This window comes from Phycodurus eques, chromosome 11, assembly GCF_024500275.1.
Source record: "Phycodurus eques isolate BA_2022a chromosome 11, UOR_Pequ_1.1, whole genome shotgun sequence".
Taxonomy (NCBI): domain Eukaryota; kingdom Metazoa; phylum Chordata; class Actinopteri; order Syngnathiformes; family Syngnathidae; genus Phycodurus; species Phycodurus eques.
The window spans coordinates 8,846,819-8,865,423 of record NC_084535.1 but is presented as its reverse complement, the minus strand read 5'-3'; the positions used below and the strand labels follow the sequence as shown (position 1 = coordinate 8,865,423).

Here is an 18,605-nt window from a genome sequence, read left to right as displayed (position 1 = left end):
CTCAGAGATTAAATTAATTTCCTCCTTTGAGGTATGGTGGGAAGATGAGACTAAGCCAGAAACAAGTGGGTGGTAGGTGGGGGGACACCCCGAAGCATTGTGCCTTAAACAAACACAGCGCATCTGTTAGCACTGCGGTTCAAAAGACTCAATAGCTTGAAGCTACATTAAGCAATTCTTTGCATAGCTTTTCAACGAAAATGGTTGCCAGTGCTTCAGATCCGAAAGTATGAACTTCGTATTTTGTGCACGTCGGTCTGATTTGCATGGTCGATTATGGTCATATTGTATTGTTTTGCCAATCTACATGCACTAAATCTTCATAGATAAAGTTAATTTCAAAGAGGATCATTTCTGGAGTTCCTCTTAGGTTAGGGTTAAGACCACTAAAATTTATAATCAGATTTATTTAAAAAAAAAAAAAAAAGTTACGACTTCTAAACTGTATGATTATGGTTTATAAATGAAGAGAATCTATTAATCCACCCATCAGAATCATCTTTATTTGCCAAGTATGTCCAAAAAACACACAATGAATTTGTCTCCGGTAATTGGAGCCGCTGTAGTACGACAACAGACAGTCAATTGAGACATAAAGTCCATCCATCCTGCTATCCATCCTCCCAACCAAGTCTCCATCCTTCCATTCATCCATCAATCATCCTCCCTGAAACCTGCCCACCCATTGATTTGCCATCTGTCCATCCATTCCTCATCCCTACAAACCAATCATCCATCCATTCAATCCACCTATCCTCCCCAAAACCCCTCCATCCATCCAGCTATTTATCCATACTACCTACAAACTGCCAAGCCCTCGAGTCATAATCTCTCCATCCAGCCTCCCTACATCCCATTCCTCATCTTTTAATCCATCCACCAACTTTCATCTCACTATCAATCCATCCCACCTATAACCATTCATCCATCCGTCCTCCTAAACAAGCACCCACCAATCCATCCATCATCAATTCACCCAACAACCTGTACAACCATCAATGTGTCCGTTCATCCATCCATTTTTCTATAGTGCTTAATCCTGTCCATATTTGCTGGGAAGCTGGCGTCTTTCCTAACCGGAAGAAAATGGTCACTTCCGTGTAACAGCGGGAATTAAAAGAATCCAATGGGCGCCTTCAGCTTCTTTTGTTGAATCCTTTGGCAGCAGACACTGTATGGCGCTGCTATGATGTCACGCTATTTACGTAGCAGATGCAGCAACTGCCATCTCGCCTACAGCGCCCCCGCTTTAAACACAAGCCAGCTTCTGTTGTAGAATTCTTAAACCGTACACTGTACAGCTGTGTTAGACTGTGTGGTTTGGTGGAAAATGAGGTTCTGCCAGTGTTAACAACAGTGAGCAAAAAAGCAGTCGAGAATAGTACAAATGTGTTATTTCCTCTAAAAAGGATCAATCAGGAACAGTTTGACTGAGGGGAGCCCACTTATATTCATTTGAATTCTCGTGAGTTGAAGCAAATGTGGGGTATGCCTCCTGAAACTGCCTGTCATGTTCAAATTACCTCAGATCGACGTAGCTGTCATTTAGTGAACTGTTTTATAACACTACACTTTATTCTTCTTGAGTTTATCTACCTTTACGGGATCTGGGCTCTATCAGAGCGCTGTGGGTGCAAAGAAACTGAGACTTCAGTTTCAAAGTTTTCTTTTCTTTTCACACAATCGACTCACTTTGTAGTAAATGGAAACATGTCAAATGGCAGGATACACCCACAGTTAACCCTTTGATTCTCACTGTTGTATGGTATCATGCATAACAAAGGGTTTGTTACTTTACAAATGGCTTTTGCCTGAAAATGTTGATCAGATTCAGAACATTCAACCCAGGTTCCACTTTAATTATCCAATTGTTTTAAATAGTCTAAATAGGCTTTAACCCTTGTCGAAAACCCCCTTGTTATAAACTCTAACCCAGGTTTGAAAACAAAATTTGAAAACCTAATTTAAAACCCTAAAGCTTAAAGCCAGGCTTGAAACCCCAACGTTGCCTTTAAAACCTAATTTTAAACCATAACCCAGAGCTAAACTCCAAATATGGAACTCTAGCCCTGGCTTGGATCCTAGTTTGAAACCACAACCCAGGATTGAAACCACTACTTGAAAGACTTTCAAAAAGGTTTATAATTGACTATAGATGCCACAAGATGGCGGCAAAGCACTACTTTTATCTAATTTAAACTTCCCAACTCGCTTTGACATAGTTCCTTGTCACCGAGCTGCAACAAGATGGCGGTAGAACTCTACTTTTTGTCTAAATGAAGCTCCTCAACTCACTTTGACATAGCTCCACAACCCAGGATTGAAACCACTACTTGAAAGACTTTCAAAAAGGTTTATAATTGACTATAGATGCCACAAGATGGTGGCAAAGCACTTATTTTGTCTAACGGAAACTCCTCAAATCAGTTCAACATAGTTCCTTGGCACAAGATGCCAAAGTTCTTTTATTGCTTTGACCTGAGCAGAAAAACAGAAGTTTTTCAGAGAGGTTAAAAAAAATTGGCGAACCGCAGATACGCGGGGGCTCCTCTATGTTAATCAATATTCACATCACAAGTCATCGCAAGACTGATAAATCCCAGGAAGAAATGACCTTCAGTTTTACTAAGCACGGGAATTAGTCTAAGCACAAATAATTCACAGCTGCAGCTTTGGGAAGCCATGGCCTTTAAGTGACAAAGTTGCTTGCCAGTGTGAGATGATATGATTGTTTTCATTGTTGTTGTTGTCCCCCGCCCCAGCCCCTCTTAATAACGTTTCCATGACAATAAACACTGTGACGGCGAAATCGTGGCCGACATCTGCACGGACATCGTGATTAATGACAAGTAGCAGACACACACGTGGAAGATGATGGCTGTCCATTCATAGCTTCTCACCGACTCTTTGAATGCATTTTGCACAATGGATGTTTGAACTTTCTCTTTCGTTCTTCTCCCCTCTTGCTTCTGATTGGACGACGCCACCAATCAGGTAATTTTGACTGTTTTCTTATCTGCACGAGCAAGAGAAAAATGTCACTTTGCCAATACTGTTGCTGAAAGGAGACATCACCGCTTTTTCACAGAGAGAATCCTCCTGTGGTGATGCCTTTCACAACAGAATAATGTCGCATTGGCCCAGTTTGTCATAATCCCACGCTAAGCGACAGCGCAGGGACGACTCGGGGCCTCTTCCCATATGCACCCGTAATTACATTTTTGAATGCCTAAAAGGCAGCGGTGACTCTCTCTCTCTTTCTCACAGTTTCCACTGAAAGTACATTTAAACAGGTTTCGCTTGCCTGCCTTGGTTTTGCCCCATGTGCTCAAATCAGGAACTGCCTTTCTGTGTTTTTTGGACTCCATTTCATGTGCTAGTTTACAAATAAGCAGGACCTTTTTTTTTTGCACCAATTTATGAAGAAAGCTTGAAACCTTAATTTATTACCCCAACTTTGTTGTTAACCACTAATTGAAAATCATAACTTGAAACCTTAAAATTGTCTTGAACTCTAATTTGAAACTAAACCTGGTTTGAAACCCAAACTCTGGTTAGAAGCTCTAACTTGTGAGAGGTGGGGTACACCCTGCACTGGTAGCCGTCCAATCGCAGGGCACAAACAACCATTCAAAGTCTCCTTTAAACCATTGGCCAATTTAGTCTTCAATTAACCCAAGCATGTTTTTTGGGATGTGGGAGGAAGCCCGAATACCCATAGGAAACTGCAGCAAGCATGTGGAGAACATGAAAACTCCACACAGGAAGGCTGGAGATGGGATTCGAACCACAAACCCCGGAACTGTGAGGCGGATGTGCCTAACCACTAGGGTACCGTGCTCCCCTAATTTGAAATAGATGTCTTGAATGCCTGACTGTTTCTTTTTCTCAGTTTATAATGAGATACAGGAGAAGTACGCACAATATACAGTATAGTTAACAAAGTTGGCTGCCTGCCTTCCTTTTACCCCTTGTGTTAAATTCAGTAACTGTCTGTGTTTTTTTAACATATGATGTGCTAGTTTGCGAATAAGCAACAAAAAAAAAAAAAAAAAAAAATGGCCCCTCAGGACTCTTTTGTACCAGTTTATGAAGGACTAAGGGTTTTCACTAGGGACGCAGCCTGGGCTGGTATTCACGGGCTCCCCTCGCTCAAGATTAAGGACTCGCTGACAGGGCACCTCTTAATTGAGGCGACAAAGTTTAGGCGCCCCCCCCCCCCGAGTCCTGTTTCAGCTAACAAGCACATAGAGGTGCAGTCCACTTCACGTTGGAAACGTTCCCTGCGAAGAGCCTGTTATCCGTAATTTACTGGGATGTTCAAAAAAGTATCCCCAGGTAGAGATGATCTGTTCCAAAGGTGGAACTTTGGCAATTATTAAACATTTAATACTATCATATGAGCATGGTTAATTGTCATGTAAAGGTAACTACAAAAGGGAGTTATCAATAGAAAAATGATAAAATACAGTACATTTAAAATGAAACCAAATACTCATCTGTCAGATGCCTATTTGGAACCCAATTTTTCAACCCTAACCCTGGTTTAAAACCCAAATTTAAAACCATCTCTCTCTCTCTCTCTTGAAATGCTAATTTCATACCATTACTCCAAACCCTTACTTGGAAGCCTAATCCTGATTTGGAACCCTCACTTCAAATTTCAAGTGCTTTGAAACCCAAATTTCAAACCACAACTTGAAACCCTAACCCTTCTGTCCCTAATTTGAAACACCAGCCCTGTCTTTAAACCCTACTTTGAAGCCATAAACCAGGCTTTAAACCTTGATTTGAAACCCTAAGCCTTTCTTGAAACCCTCATTTGAAACCATAACTTGAGACCCTAATCCTGTCTTGAAACCACAATTTGATGCCCTTAAAAAATATATATATTTAATTGATATGAAAACAAACTTCACAATAAGCAGCACATAGGTGAACATGTCTTCATTATTAAAAAAAAAAGCCATTCCCAGTTAGTTTAAACATAAAACAAGCAGAATTACACAGTGCATATTTAATCGAACTGCAGAATTTACTATGCAAAACTGCATACGGGCTAATGAACCTAGCATTGACGTTGCCATTTACTCTGCAATTACTTAATTACTCATTACTGCTACGAGTTAGAAATAAATTGTTGCTTAATATAATGGCTGAATCACAGCAGTCTTTTGAATACTTTAGCACATTTAATGTAAGATACTTTAAGCGCTTTACCCAAGTAATATTTGCCAAAGGGACTTGCTTCTACCAAAGTTATTTCCTGTTATGATGCTTGTACTTTTTTACTCAATTATCACTTTCAAGTACTTTTTTTATTTTATTTTTATTTTTATTTTTTTTAAACAAGACTGTCTATCCCTAACCTTGGCTTGAAATCCTAAAACTGACTTCAAAACTGTAATTGATACTAAAATCAAAGCAGCAAAGACATATTGTGTGTGTGGCTCAGTGTAGTAATGGCGTACACGCTATTGAATAACACCAGGTTGTTTCACAGCACACTCTCAACAAAATGACCTGTGCGCGAGAGTCTAGTCCACATGTACTGCAACTGACTGAGACATAATAGAGTGCGGTCTACTGGGGAGGGAAACATGGACCGTGGCAGAATTTTAACAGCGCATGAATCGACAATAAACAAGAGGAGAGCTGGGGGAAATAGCGTAGGGGAGGACGAGCGCGAGAAAGACGTGGTGAGACAGCAAGGCGGAAGGAGGTTTGGGGGCAGATAGAGAGATAGAGAAGAAATCCTAATTCTTCACACTCGGCTAGCTCCTATCAGTATTCCGTCTCAGTGTTGGAGCTCCAGGGGGGGTCAAGCAGCCGTGCTCGCCGTCCTGCACAGTCGCTCTCATGCATACACGTACATACTCTCATATGCAGTGAAGTCTCCAATTAGAATCACACAAACACACTTTTCTTTCCCAATCTTTGGGTTTGTCATTAATACTAACACTTGTGGCATCGTTAGTTTGCTGGACATGGACGCCTGTGTCCAACTGTATTTCCATTTCAGGCCGCACCTTGCTGAAGAACCTCAGTTGGTAGATTATAGCAAAAGAGAGGCTGCTGGCGAGAAATCAGGACTCATCCTCCAGATGAAGACATCACATGGGCTTTTGGAGCCTTGTGTGCATAATTGCGGGAAGCTCACATTGCAAGTTGTATAGGGATATCATTACGATCCAAAGTGGGAGGAAAAAATTGAATAATTCAAAGCCGAATGCAGTTGTGCCTCAATTTACTAGTGACTTCCGAGATACGAGCCGTCGCGAAAAATCGTCTTGATTTGCTCGCAAATGTTTGCGTAACGACCACTAAATGGTGGTAACAAGGTTAGTAGATATTGGATAGTGGGGGGAAAAATCAGAAAAAGTGGCTGTTTGCTTCAAGCTGTTTATTGCCAGTCCCAGTTGAAGTGTAAACATAAATAAGGAGAATTACATGTTGGGTATTAACCAAACCACATCATTTATGAACGTCCATTAGCTTCAGCTAACACACAATGCAAAACACACAGAGGGGCTCATGAAACTAGCATCGACTTTGCAGTGATTAGAACCCTTTAAGCATATATATATATATATATATATATATATATATATATATATATATATATATATATATGTACATATATATACATTATTTAACAAACCAACAATTAAGATCAAAGGAAAATGAATATTAACAGCAGAAAATGTAAAATCATTATTCTCATTGTCATTATTCATTTTATCTGTCATTAATCTTTCTAAATTAATAATATAATACAAATACAAAATATGAAATTATGAATGACTACTTACACACATTAAAAATAAATAATAAAATATTTGTGATTTGTCATTCATCATTACAGGTAATTACATTGATACACCACTATTGTAAAAGTAGTTTACATGTTACAATAGCACTACTATTTCTTTTTCATCTCCCTACTATTTACCTGCTGCAACCTCTTTTGTGACTTGAAAAAAAGCTTGTATAGGCTTTTTTTTTGTGCAAAACAATTTTTGTTGAATGTTTTCTCATTATCATAATGCCTGTTTTTCTCTTTGGGTGTAAATGAAATGCCAAGGTTTTACTGCCATGCAGATGTTAAGTATGCATTTTGAAATATTTCTTTCAAAATATTGTAGGGTAAAAAAAAAACAAAAAACCTCAAACTGTAGCTTTCTGAGCTCTAAATCAATTCACCTCATGCCTCAAATCTTCGTTGGGGGGAGAAAATGTTGCGAACTTACTTTGTCCAGAGCAACATATTTCCCAGTGGATGTTGTTATTTTGCTCTATTACTTTGTGCGCCCGCTGTCTCTGGAGAACTTGTCTCCGCAGAGTCCGGCTCAGCTCCATCCACTTATTCCATTCGGCCTTTGGGTCGCGGCCAACTTCGCGCCGCATCTTCCCGGCTGCGCCAGCCACCTGTGTCCGAGGCTCGCGCTCGCTTTAATAATGAGTTTTTCCACTCCGCCCTTCTTTGTTGATGAGGAGCACCAAAGTGTTTTCACAGGTCAGAGGAGAGAGAGTGATAGCAGGTAATGGATTCTCGCTTTTCCCGCTCAAATGGTCTCCCGCCATTATGGACAAAGAAAAAAAAAACAAGGAAAATGAAATGAGAGAGAGCCTGTGGGAGGAAAAACAGAATAGTGTTGGAGGAGTGGATTATCATGAGTGGGTTGCTCTTCAGTAAGAGTATGATTTTTTTGTCAGGCAAAATGCACAGTTTCCCTATCAGATTGTTTAGCAATAAATTTCATGATTTTGCTTACTTCCGATGACTCATTTGTACAGTACCTTTCACGTCGACGTCAATTTTAGCAGGTTCACGCTGCTTTCATCCATGTTTCATAATGCAAATTTCCCAAAACGTGTCTGCGATCGAGCCATTCTGAATTGGTGCTATTTGTGTTTGGCGACGTGTCCGCTACATGCGCCGCATACACAGATCAGCACTGTTGCGCACTGTGTGGGGTTCTGAAACTAGTTTTCATGAACGGCTGACCAACAGCCATCTGTTTTGTTACGCTTCAAAATTTGAATCAGAGGTGAACGATATCACATTAGCGCAGAGGTAACGTCAAAAATGTTATGTCGTATCGCGTGAGCCGCCACAAGAAAAAAAATTTCCGGCTATGAAGCGCAATTCAGCTGGCTGGTGCCAAGCAGTATCAATGCAACATACATTGTAAATATTGTCTTACAAGAATGCCCAACAGCATTTATAATTTTGTATGACCCTGCGGCTAAAAAGCGGAACATTTTGAGTCTCTGTGCCTGAAATGTGCGAGTGCAGTCAATGGGCGATCATTGCCAATAGCCACTCAACTACCCACACTTTTTTTTTCTCGCCCATTTCCTCTCTTTGTATTTTGTAATATACATAGCTATACAGGTTAAAAAAGTAACACCCGTTTTGAGAAAGTAAGGCATAGAAAGTACTTTTTTCAAATGTAAAAGTAAAATAAATACTCAAAGTACAGATACTTGGAAAAAGTATTTGTACTTTACTTCACACCACTGGTTGTATTAACGCATACAATTCCGAACTAGGATTGTTCGTCCTTGGTTTTGTCGAATGCATGTAATGTAACAAAAACACAAAGTCGACGTAAATATTCATGGCCTGAGCTGTTTTGCCGTCGAGGTAAATGAGGCTTGAAGCGAAAGTGTGCCACTCGTGTAGCCGGCTGCCATCTCGTCCCCCTCCGAATGAGTTCACTTCAAGAGGTGTTGATGGTGTAAAATGAGCATCTGGCAGCTTGATATTGATGACTGTTTTTTTTAAATTTTATTTATTTATTTATTTTGGTAAGAGTCTCTCTGCACGTGTTGTTTGCAGAGAGCTGCAATCTCATTACAAAAGCAGGAGGCTCCACTCAGACATCATCATGTTTGCACTCCATCACCACAAGGCCACATGAACTTGAGGTGTACAGATGTTGCCGCCCGTGCTCGTTTAGCCTTTCGGTAGCCACCGTTTGTGTGTGCGTGACTTCCATGATGATTATTGACTCATGCCACTAAGTGAATGTTGAGCATGTTTCCGAAACGGGCGCCCTTCTTACGAAGCAGTCTTTCCCAAACTACTGGTTTCTATGGTCTTGAGTTGAAAACATTTGGGGGTCATATTAGTTTTATGACTCTTTATTTCCGTCCATCCATTTTCTGAGCCGCTTCTCCTCACTAGGGTCGCGGGTGTGCTGGAGCCTATCCCAGCTGTCATCGGGCAGGAGGCGGGGTACACCCTGAACTGGTTGCCAGCCAATCGCAGGGCACATACAAACAGACAACCATTCGCACTCACAGTCACACCTACGGGCAATTTAGAGTCGTCAATAAACCTACCATGCATGTTTTTGGGATGTGGGAGGAAACCGGAGTGCCCGGAGAAAACCCACGCAGGCACGGGGAGAACATGCAAACTCCACACAGTCGGGGCCGGAGATTGAACCCGGGTCCTCCGAACTGTGAGGCTGACGCTTTAACCAGTCGCCCACCGTGCCGCCTACTCTTTATTTATTATTTCTAAATATTTCCTTTATAAAACAATGGGAAGAATATAATAAAATACCACATTTTGAAATATGACATTTAAATATAAAAATAATACAAATATTACGTATTAATTCGATTATACAGTGAACCCTCACGCATTCGCGGTTTGGGATTTAGGAATTCGCGGTTTTCTGGAACCTCTCCTCTATTACTCACTTTTGTGCTCAAGCCGAAGCAATGTAAGTATTACTTGGATGCCATCTTGGTGCAAAGGAACTATGTTAAAATGAATTGAGCTTCATTAAGGCAAAAGTAGCGCTTTATTGCTGCCATCTTGTGGCATCTGTAGGCACTTGCTATAAGGCACGTCATTGCAATTATACATTTTGTTTCTTTACCACATCCATAACTTTAAAGCACTCAATCGACGGTTAGGGTTGGGGTTTGAGTTGGAGTAAGGGGGTTAGGATTAGAGCAGGCACGATAGAATATGATCCATAGAGATGTTTAAAAAATCCCACTCTAAAATGACCAAAAATAATTACAAGATGCAGTGCATTACACAGAGAGAGGTAATGCTGTGGTATGTTTTTTTAGTGGATGCCGTATGAGTTAAGTATTTGTTCATGCGTCACAAACATTTGCCTCTGTCATCCTCCCGATATGAAAATGTTGATATCTCACAATAAAGCTCTTTTTTTTCTTTTTCTTTTTTTCTTTTGAGCTAGCGGCCGTCTCTGGTGTATGCGATATGCCTGACTGTAAGATTATGGCAATAAAAAGAAGATAACAGTACTCATGTGGAATCTCACTCAGCCTCGCATCATCTTCCTCACCTCCCGCTTCCCTCAAGGAAATCACACTGCTTGGCCGCCTAATTTAAAAACTCGTTATTGCATATGTCTGCAGATCTGTTCCGTTCGTGCTGTTTTGCGATTCAACTTGTTGAGATTGTTGTCCATTAAAAGTTTCCCCTATCACCTCATGTTTTTGATGTCCTCTGGGTCTTCTAGCTCTTTTACGGAATTAGCAGCATGAATACCTTCTGTATGCGAATGCTGATGAGAAATGAGTCACTCTGAGGTGCTTTGAGGTGACGCAGTCCGTCACATTATTTCTGTAATTGAATTTCATCATCATCGCGTTACCTTTGAGTATAAACTTTGTTTCATGTTTTTTTTGGCAAACTTTACTTGACGACAATGCGTCAATGTAACATCGAGATGTGGAGGGGAAAAAATACGATAGCGAGATGTCACAGACATAAATTTGGCTGCATTTAAAAAAAAAAAAATGAAATATGGACAAAACTCGGGCAATTTTCAAAAAGTACACCGGCGGCACAACTAATTTAAGTACACAAGGAAGGAGCGGTATGATTATTGTATCATAACTGGAGTGAATCGCATCAGGAGTTGATTTACATGTATTGTGAAGTACATACTGTATTGTGATGCAGATCCACATCCCTACAATTCTCAATTTATTCTCAAGCATCACAAGTCCTCATTAGGGTGGTGGGCAGAGCTGCCAACCTGTAGAAATTCACTTCAAGAACAATTTGGCTGCATTTCCATATGTTTGAAATAATGCCAAGAACATTGCCACACGACAGTTATTGCAGTGTATTCCGTACTAGGATAAAAATAATTCTGCATTCTGTTCAATTGCAAAACATAATCAATACTCTATATTCATAATCCTTAATAGTATTTATTTTAATATTTACTGCGGCGACTTTGTAATGGCGGACACAGTTGGAGCCTGAATCAAAGTACATGAGATTTCAACATGCCATCGTCAAAGATATCTATATGGATTAATTAGTATTTACTGATTCTGTTTTCAGCCGCAGTAAAGAAAGAGACTATTAAATCAGATTAATCAGATCTCAAAAGTCACAGTTAAAACTCAGCATTTTATTTTGCAAACAAATAGTGCTGGTAGATTGGATCGGATAGTTTATTTTGTGCCATGTACTTCTCTTGCATGCCATTTTTTGTATTTCCTGTATCCAATGTTGCTGCTGTAATGATGCAAATTTCCCCATTGAGGGACTAATAAAGGTTATGTTATAAATATGTATTATATTGATATACTTTTAACCTTATAGCCCGCTGTTCTCAGGTGATGTATGGGGTGATGTACTAATTAATTACATGAATGCTTTCAGAGGCCGTCCTGTCTCCCTGTTTATTTTCTCTCCAGACACTTATTAATTTGCCTCCTATTTTGCTGTTCAAAGTTGATTCCTCTCCGCTATCACGTATTTCCAGCCACATGTGACAAGTAGACTGTACCACGCACTCACTTATTTCGGTGTTTCGCAACTCCATGTCACGATAGCTTTGCAATTAGCATAGCTTCTCCATCTTTCCCTTGTTCATTACTCCTCGTCCTCCCTTTGTAAAAATTATAATTGTCAGCAGTGTAGCTTATCTGCTGCCCTGGAGAGAATCATAAGTGCCTTATGCTGTGTTGACATCGGATGCGACGCGACCTTTCACCGCCGCGGCTCTGCATCGTGTTTAGCAAGCCGTAGGTTGATGGGGCGGCGCAAAATGGCATTTGCCAAGCATTCCCTCGATTGTACCTGAACAGCAGAAATCAGGGAAGTTGGGCGGCTGTTCAATGTGGACGCGCTGTTTTTGACAATATAGTGTTTAGGGTTAGGGTTGGGGTTAGCTTTAGTAGGAGCTCCGAAACAATTAGTGTGACGGGCGTAACGAGTTGGCGTTCAGTGATTTCCGGAACAAGATAGGAACGATCCGTAACATTTGACAGCTCTGGTGGTGGCTAACTGAAGCCAATCCAGCTGACTTTGGCGGGGTACACCCAAGACTTGTTGCCAGTCAAGCGCACAAATAGACAAACAACCATTTACACTCACATTCACACCTTAATGACGATTTAGTCTTCAACGTGTGAGGAAGCCGGAGTACCCGGCGAAAACTCATGCAAACACAGCGAGAACATTGAGATTCGCACCCAGAAACTGTCAACTGTGAGGTAAACATGTTGACCACTATTACACCATGCTGCACCTTGAATCAGATATCATCCATTATCAATGAATTTCCTGCTTCAAAACAGAAATCATCTCTAAAAACGTCAAGATCTGTTGACAACAGAATGTTTGCAAAGGCAACTGGCAATAAGGTTTTATTTGCCTTTTCGATCCTTCATATTTGACAGGTCAAAAATGAAGATGCAGATATACTGTCCATATCTACCAAATGTGTCTAAATGGAGTTTTATCGTAAGGACTGCAACCAAGGCCACATCCTCTGTAGTCCTGCTGCTTTGCAGGGGCAGCGGTAACATTCAAACTTTTATGTCTGTAAGGAGCTACTGTAAGTCCTTTTGAAAACAAAGGCTGACTCAGATACGTTCCAAAAACAACACTCAGACTGTTATCAGAAACTAAATCCTTAAGCTCCAAAGTCGGATTTGTAAATCTTTGCTCTTCCATCAAAGTCTTTGAGGGATTCTATTTTCAGCCTTGTCACTGGCATCCCCCCAATACGGCTAAACTGTGTGATACATCAATAGACTTTGAATCCCCACTTTTCAGACACGGCTATCACCGCCACCCGTTGACTTATCTAAGACCACAGACAACAAATAGATGCCAGCCGGCCCAGCACTACCTAGCATTTTCAAAATTACAACTCTTGTCTCTTTTATCAGCACCTTGTCTCCGAGGACTTTATTCAGTCCCCCTACTGATCGCTCCCTGACATTCGCTCTCATAAAGCCTGCTTCTTCCATCACTATGATTTCTTCCCTTGTCTGGGACCAGATTAAGCAGCGACAGCTTCTCATTTTAGGCTCAACAGTTTCATGTACTGATCGATTCATGTCTCGGAGGAAAGGAAAACTTCAAAATAAAACCTTTTATTTGTCATGCCTGTTTCAACTGGACTTAAATGAGCTCTGTTTAATGTCAACAGGAGATCTGGTCAATTTTATCCTGTGACTGCGCACTTAAATAGTCATCTTTTCTCACCATCTTATAAAGTTTTTAACAAGCAATACCTCACTGCCGTACTTACTGTTTTTCATTTGATTGTTTTATATTTTTGGCCTGGAAGAGTTTTTCATGCAAATATTTACTGTAATTATGACTTAACTAGGTTAAGTAAGTTAATTATACATTATGCCGTGGTATGTCTTGGGTAGAAATTTGGATAAAGGTCACCCCTGTGGACTGAGGACTCCCTCGTAACATATGCGTGGCGCTAATTTATCAACTGCATTATGCCTCCCAAATGGGTCATAACAAATACGTAGTCTGAAGTTGCTCACCTCCCGAAGTGGCCAAAGTACTCGTACTCGCTACTTAATAGTGTAGGTAGAAGCAAAAAAAAAGTAAAAGTATTAGTACTAATGCAACTCCTTACAGGGTACACATTTGTATTTGAATATAAAATCACTTTTCCAAAGAGAGAGCGAGAGTAAAAACAACTCAATACAGATACCTGAAAAACCTACTTAAGAACAGTAATGAAGTATTTGTACTTCGTTACTTCCTAGCGCTGCCAAACTCTCGGTAGACAATTCAATCCCCTCAAACTGAATGTGTTTCTGTTTTCACACTGATAAAAACAAAACAAGATTATTTGCAGAGAGACAATATGTGCTCGTAATCTGATGGGTCTACATGACCTCAGTGACAATTGGTTGAAAGGAATCGAGTCTACGGACTGAGAGAAGGATTCCTAGATTGGAAATAACAGTAAGAATGCTCGTGTCGCTGCAGTGTTTCCTGTGTTATACCTTGTTCAGATGAAAGGTCCGCATCTGCGAGGGTCGCTGTCGCAATGCAGCTCATGGGCTCACTTTGATGTTGATAGAGTGGGCGCAGGCATATGTTTTAAATCGCTTTGTATCTCACATAAAAGCTCATAGTCAGAGGACGATGATGACAAACAGACTTCAACATATACTTAATCTTTAAGCAGACCTTTCGTAAAAGAGCAAAAAGTAGTTTACCGATATCACCAAATGTTTGTGGAGGACTGGGTGTGGACATCGGATGGTATCTAATTAGCTTCTAACAGGTAATATTTCTTACCGCACAACACACTGTAAAGGTGACATAAAGTTAAGTACTTCAACCCTCATTTATCATGGGAGATACAGACCAGACCCACCTGCAATAATAATAAAAAAAGAAAATCCATTTTATAGGCCATAAAACAAACCTATATTACCTCCTATATGCTTGAAACACATTCAAACAGCACATTTTTAAACACATTATAAAAGTAAACAATAAGCCTTTAAGAAGCGGGGCCTGGTAGGGTGGGGTGCGATGTCGACCAGTCTGCGTGTGAGTGTCAAGGCGTGAGCTGTGGCTGACAGCAGCTCATCCGTGAGTGTGCTCATTGTGTCGTTTTACTGACCTTCTATAAACAGGCTCTCCTTTGCCACATGCAAAGCTATTATACAAAGTAATTATACTGTAAAAACTCAAAAGATGGCTCTAAAAAACGTGATATAGCATGGGGCAAAAAAAATGACTCGCGATATAGTGTGGGAACACCGCGAACTATAACTGCTTGCTCATTGTTTGAGTGCATTATAACGTTTGAGGATCCATGGTTAAAAATGATAAGAATAAACACACACGCCAAGCGACACAAGTTTTATATTCTGTAGTTTCTACTTTGCTGTAGAGATCCGCTGTCTGAAAATTCAGACATGCAGGAGTTCAGTGTCTATATTGGCTAAATTACAATTGTTCAGCCTTGGCAGAGGTTCACGCTCCACCGACTGCCATATTAGTTTAGCCCCGAGCATCACGCACCGTCAAGCAACGATGTGCGACGTCCCCTTAGGGAGAAACCACAGAAAATGCACATGTGAACATCGCGGTATTGTTGTCATATTGAGCTCGTTGTTGTGCTCGGGACCTCTTCCAAGGTCTTAAATTCTACTTCCCACTACCTTCCCGGCATCACGCGGCATTTAGTGGCTAAAGAGCCAGAAATTCCCCCAAGGAGTCCCCCGTCTATTAATCTTCCTCAAGCAGACGCATGGTGCCCTGAATGCACAATAACGCTTCCTCTAGCAAGTGTAAGAAGTGCTCACCTTATCAATTTAAAGACGATGAGCTTGTTATTAAGGTTATGCAAATAATCTCAGGTTAATGCAGGTTCTCAGATAAACATATTTTTCCTGATTACTTGAGTCATCATTGGAGTTTCACGCAGACTGCAATACGGTGCATTGTGCGCGTGTTTTAAAGGGCAAAGTTTTCTACATTGCCGACAAATGTCTGTATTGCTGCATATTAATGTGGCACAGCAGCGGTGGGAAGTGCTAATGTTGAGCCAGCTAACTTTGCAAATATCGTCGTAACTTTTACTTGTCTTTCACGCTGAACAACAAACGCCAACTGGTGCTGTCAAGGTGCGATGATTTCATCGCTCACCACTTCCACCGGGCATCCCCCCCACCCCCATCACACACACACATTTTTCCGGCCCACCAACAAGGCTGACACTGTGTCAATACTGTGCCGTCATTAATCTTCGTTAATTAAGTCGGACAACGCGTTAGTCATAGTTATCCTGGCAATCAATCTCGCAGTAAGACCACCAAACTAGGGGGAGGATAGAAATAACTTGTGGTGAATGTTCACGCTGGTTGGCCATTTGGTTTTTTTCGCCCTCGGTTACTGGCTGCATCACATGCTGTTGAATCTGCTCTGTGCGAGTGATGTGATACACGCTGACATATTGTGCAGAGGAATATAACAAAATGTTGCATAGAACAAAAAGGAAGTTTGTAAAAGAAACAAACAACAAATTTGTGAACAAAATTGTGTAGTAGCAGTTGCCAAGTCTGCCTCTCAGTGAATCTTGAATCTTCTTTGCTGGAGTGAGTTTTGTCGACGTGCTCTGGCTTCCCACTTTCCAAATTACTGCATAACTGAAGATGCTCGACTAAACAAAAGTCTTGGGACACACTTCTTAAAACAATTAGGGGATGAATTAAACCTCTTCTACCTGAGTCATAAGTCTTCATCTTAGCAAGATGTATTCAGACAAGCTATTTTTGACATGCTTCCAACCTTGTGAAAACATTTAGGAGAAGACCATTTTTCTGCTCCCAGTTCACAAATCAAGTTTCCTGAAGGCATGCTTGGAAGAACTTTCGAGCCCTTAAGTCCTATCCATCACACGTCTTGGGGATCAAATAAAACGGGGACATGGTTTTCTGGATGACTGGATGTAAACATCTTACTCTAAACATCATACTCCAAAATCCTGCAGAAAGTCTTCTCAAAAGAGTGAAACCTGTTCATATTTCATATTCCTTTTTTTTCTTCCAATTTTTATTTTTTAAATGTAATGGTCAGTGCCCCAATACTTTTCCTACATGGTGAATTTTCCACTGACATTTTTGAAGCTTTTTACTCAAGCCAGATGAGGAATCTATACAGTATGTGCCCTGCGATTAACTGGTGACCAGTCCAGTTTGTACCCCGCCCCTCGGGACAGGCTTAGTCAAGTTACCGAAAGCCAAGACAGTCAGATGTATTGATGTTAAAATCTGTTTCCAACACAAAAAAAGACATTGGTGTAATATTGACACATTTGTTCTTCTCAACACAGACGGACGGCTAAAGAGTGACGCATTGTGATGAACCGATTTTAATTTGGGGGTTTTATTTCAATGTCTGGAAACACTGCAGGCTTGTGGAGACCAATCGATGTGGAACACAGATCAATTAGTGAGGCACAAAAACAAAATTGATTAAGTTTTAGTGCACAGCTTGGTGTGTGCTTGGATCTTTCTTGGTTGTTTGCACACCGATTAATGACTTATCGCATTCACCACTCGGTCAATGATCCAGTCTAGATGACTCTAAGGAAGACTGCAGTGGTAAAATCCTGTTATGCATTGTGAGCCACAAAAAAAGTTAAAGGCTTTACAATGTCTTTTCGTTCAAGAGAATTATGAAAGCATCCAGGTGAAAGCAGATTCTGAGGGGCAAGATGACATGCAGGAAGTATCTCTCCTTCCTCCTTACATCTGTCACTCTCTGCTGTCCATCTTTCTTTCATTTTCTTTTTCCTGGCTTCTATTTGAGAGTCGATCAATGGCTTGCAATCAGCTCTTGGTGTGCCCATCAAGCGGGTTGACGGAGGGACAGAAATAGCAGGTGAAATTGAACCCAGGGTCGAAAAACAGAGATGTTTACTTGCACGTACATAAGCCGAAGCCCATTTACAGCCGCTACCTGATATACATAAAGATTTTCACATTGGGAAATAACCTCTGGGATTGCATTAGTACAACCAAGTCACATCTCTTATAAATGGACTCAATAGAAACCACGACATATGGGGATTGTTTGCTGACTGGCTCATGCTGCATTTAATTAACTCCACATTACATGACATTGATGTCCTTGTGGGGTTCACACCGTTCATATGTCCACTTTGTTTGATATTTATCTGACGGCCTGTTTCACGTGCTTAAGCCATTCCAGGAGATTTTTCGACGACACATTTATCCAGATTCCAAATTATTGATCCACTTAAGTAATAATGACATTAGATTGAATCCATTACAGGTGTCAGATTAACTGAAGTACCGTACACCTAGGGCCTGATTTACTAAATTCCCAAAAAGTGGGTGTTAAATTGTGTTCACGCTAACATAGAATGATTTTGGTGGCTGTGATCGCAATTGGCAACAGGTGTAAAGTGATGGCGACCACCCTATTTTTTTGCACTTTAGGCAGCTCTAATGGTTTTCACCATGGAAGATGTGTGACAGCACAGTACGTGCAAAATGAAGTTGGAACTGTTAGTGTAAAAGGCAAACTGAACCTGGATATTTCGCCACAGCGTATATTATGACCCCTTTTGAATTACAGACAACCTGCACATTCCAAGAATGTTTGTGCTTACGATTGTGGTATATAAACTTCCTGTCTGAGGGGGGAACATGTTGCATATGAATGTTTTGCTTGTTTTAACTTGTCCAGAGTTTGTCAACTGGATGTATGTGGCCATCCTGTGTAACATGATGTTTAAAAACTTGGGACAGCACACCTGAAACTGCTCTGGCAGAGGCTGGCACCA

At 40.8% G+C, this 18,605-nt stretch overlaps 1 protein-coding gene across 3 annotated transcripts in view; it reads left to right on the top strand.

The window, feature by feature from the left end:
- grid1a (glutamate receptor, ionotropic, delta 1a) overlaps nucleotides 1-18,605 on the top strand; it is a 269,061-nt gene that overhangs the window by 86,410 nt on the left and 164,046 nt on the right. For 2 of the 3 annotated variants that reach the window (XM_061690421.1, XM_061690420.1), the window contains exon 1: nucleotides 14,425-14,564. The exons of the other annotated variant lie outside the window; for it this stretch is intronic. The gene's annotated coding sequence lies outside the window, so the exon portion shown is untranslated. Of the gene's footprint in view, nucleotides 1-14,424; nucleotides 14,565-18,605 lie in introns of those variants that run through there. 3 annotated transcript variants of the gene reach the window in all.